This window comes from Lissotriton helveticus, chromosome 5_1 (genome assembly GCF_964261635.1).
Source record: "Lissotriton helveticus chromosome 5_1, aLisHel1.1, whole genome shotgun sequence".
NCBI classification, from domain to species: Eukaryota; Metazoa; Chordata; class Amphibia; order Caudata; family Salamandridae; genus Lissotriton; species Lissotriton helveticus.
Genome location: NC_136065.1, coordinates 33,544,521 through 33,547,559, shown reverse-complemented (window position 1 = coordinate 33,547,559; position 3,039 = coordinate 33,544,521). Strand labels below are relative to the sequence as shown.

At 44.1% G+C, this 3,039-nt stretch overlaps 1 pseudogene; it reads left to right on the top strand.

Moving 5' to 3' along the window:
* Positions 1–1,097: 1,097 nt before the first annotated feature.
* LOC144752916 (thiol S-methyltransferase TMT1B pseudogene) lies at positions 1,098–2,282 on the top strand (annotated as a pseudogene).
* Positions 2,283–3,039: the final 757 nt, after the last annotated feature.

The following is a 3,039-nucleotide window of genomic DNA, read 5'->3' as shown; positions in this document are numbered from 1 at the left end:
CATTAGAGCCCAGTGAATTCTCGGCACATCCTGTTGAATCATCCAACCCTTTAAACCGCCCCAAAAACGTACTAGTGTATTATATGGGGCCTGGCTGCAACGCCCCTCCCCCATCCGAAACCATCATAAGCCCAAAAGTGGCAATGTATTTATACGGTCAACCCGGGAGAAATCTAATCCTGGCTGCAAAGTTTCAGCCCTTTAACAATGCCAAAAGATAATGCAGTATAGGGACAGCCCGGTGAACGCTGCATCTGTCTGCTGAAGCCCCACCCTTTGCACCCCATGCTTCCTTCAAGAGTGTTTGAAATGTCGTCTTGGAATGTTGTGCCCTTCCGAGCCCGGTTCCTGTTTTGCTTCTCTTTGAGACCTGTCACCCCCTGAACCAGGCTGAATAAAGCATCCACGTGTTCCCTTTGTCCCGGCAAATCCTTTGTGATTCTTGACTTTGAAAGTGGCCATTCTTGGAGCCCCAGACTACCCTATTTGATGAGCAGTTGCCCTTTTTCAGGGGTAAAGTGACCGTACGTGACAGCTCAGCTTCCAAACTCACATCCTTACAGGTCAGTACTATACAAAATCCAGGAGGTTTAGCTGTTACTCTGAATATTTCCACTCTCAGAAAAAACAAACGCGTCACTGTGCAAAATGAAGAATTACTTATGTAGATCTAAACATTATTGCAAGTGTATCCATTCAGGACACAGCCTTTGAAAGAATTCGTTTTAGATTAATTTTCGAGCACACCAGGCGAAACTTGTACAAACTCTAGAGCATCGACTTGTAGCAAATATTTATTTATTCGTTACTTCTTTATAAAAAAAACAAATTAATTAATTACATTTCCTTGCATAAAGGAATAATTCTGGACATGACTGGCAATCTATTTATCGTGTACAAAATATATACTATTAATTCCAGCTTTGTGTGCTATGGAACACCCTTGTTTGTAACGAAAAAACATACCGGTAACCTGAATGTGGACTCATCTGTGCATATGGTGTGCATTATTCCTACAAAGTAAATCCAGCGCAGCTCAGACACCCATCAGCTCGAGAGCGCAGACCTCAGAGGCGGCGGCGCCCTCGGCTCCGAACATGGGCCTTCTCATAGCCACCCTTCAGGGGGGCATCATGCTGCTGACCCTGCCAGTGCACCTCTTGGCTCTCTTAGGAGTATGGCAGCCACTAGCCAATAAGATGTTTCCGTACGTGTTGGCCACATTTAGCCACGTCTACAACCGGAAGATGCATTCCTTCAAGAAGACTCTTTTCACCAATATGCTAGACTTCGCCGGCCCTGGGGGGAAGCTCAACATTTTGGAGGTCGGAAGCGGAACGGGAACAAATTTCCAGTTTTTCCCGCCAGGATGCCGAGTCACGTGCACGGATCCGAACCCAGACTTCGAGCGCTTCCTGGGCAAGAGCGTTGCAGAAAATGACCACGTCCGGTTCACGCGCTTCCTCGTGGCGTCTGGGGAAGACATGTCGGCGGTGGCCAGCGGCTCCGCGGATGCTGTGGTCTGCACGCTGGTGCTGTGTTCGGTGCGGAACGTGGAGGGGGTCCTCAAGGAGGTGGTGCGAGTCCTCAGACCGGTGAGTATTCTGTAGTGCTATTTTGAGATGTACAAGTTTAATATGGCAGCTGACTTTCACTTTCTCTGAGTCACTATTTCGAAGCGCAGATTACAAGGGAAAACTCGGCAAAGCAATAGCTACGACCTATATATTGGGCAAATGGCACTGGTTTCCTGACCCACACTTCACATGAATTATGTCAAAGCTGAGATTATTACTTGTTCACAAATTACATATTTTAGCCAATAGAACGTGTGCACTTTCTAAACTTGTAGGATTGCACATTCATAAAGGTTAAAATTTACAGAGACTTTATCTGCCAGCCTATGGCGTTACTTACCCAAGCGAAGGGTCGTTTATAGGAATTCCATTCCATTGTTTGATCCTCTACCCCTTTCCTAAACAATTCCATGTTCCGCATTTTATGCAGTCTATGCTTCATAGCATGTATGGAAAACTTGGAATCACTGAAAAATCATAAAAATAATGCATGTAGGAGGCAAGAAATGATCCAGGCTTTGTAGGCAACAGGCACCTCTATGTAGGATCCTGGGCAACACCCACCCTCTTGCTGAGGCAGATCTTTATCTTTTTGTTAGGAATGTCGCAAAGCACACTTTTGAAAACACTGCACTTCACGTGCACAACTCGACTTGTGTCATTTGTATCGGTGTAAACCTACGATTTTGTGTACTTGACTGTACGCTTCTCCACATTTTAGTAAGTCAATGCCAAACATACTTTTATGATGCTAGTAATACAAAATATACATATCTCTCTCAAAAAAAAAATATAGATAGATAGATACACATAGAGAGAGACAAATTGTGTTTATAATTTTTGAACTACAGTAACTCATTATTCCTCTAATAACTAGTATATCTTTTCCGGAAAACCAACTGGCTCTGCAGATTTTCCTTTATTTATTCCAGTATTTTCTAAAGTGTTAATTTAGGGAATTGGATATCCTTAAACAAAGTAGCTTAACTTCCTAGTTGAAATATTCTCTCTATAGGTCAGAACTATGATCTTGAAACTCCAAATATATTTCCCTTACATTTTCTATTGTTGTTGAAATATTATTTCTACTTTTTTTTGCCTTGGTCTTCTACAATAGAATGACATTCCTAGCATACAATTCTCCAAAAGCAACCCCACCTCAGCTTACTCAAATTATGATTCAGAATGCCTTACGCCTAAGAGATGTTTACGTGCCTCTGTTGCCTGCAATGTGTGGGGGCTCGCAGTGTGTGTGGGGGCTCGCAGTGTGTGTGGGGGGGCTCGCAGTGTGTGGGGGGCTCTGTGTGGCTGTGTGTGTGGGGGGCTCTGTGTGGGTGTGTGTGTGGGGGGCTCTGTGTGGGTGTGTGTGGGGGGGCTCTGTGTGGGTGTTTGTCATTTGCGAGAGATTAAGCTATTGGCATTGTAAATGACAATGCCATTTATTTATGTTAAAAAAACATAA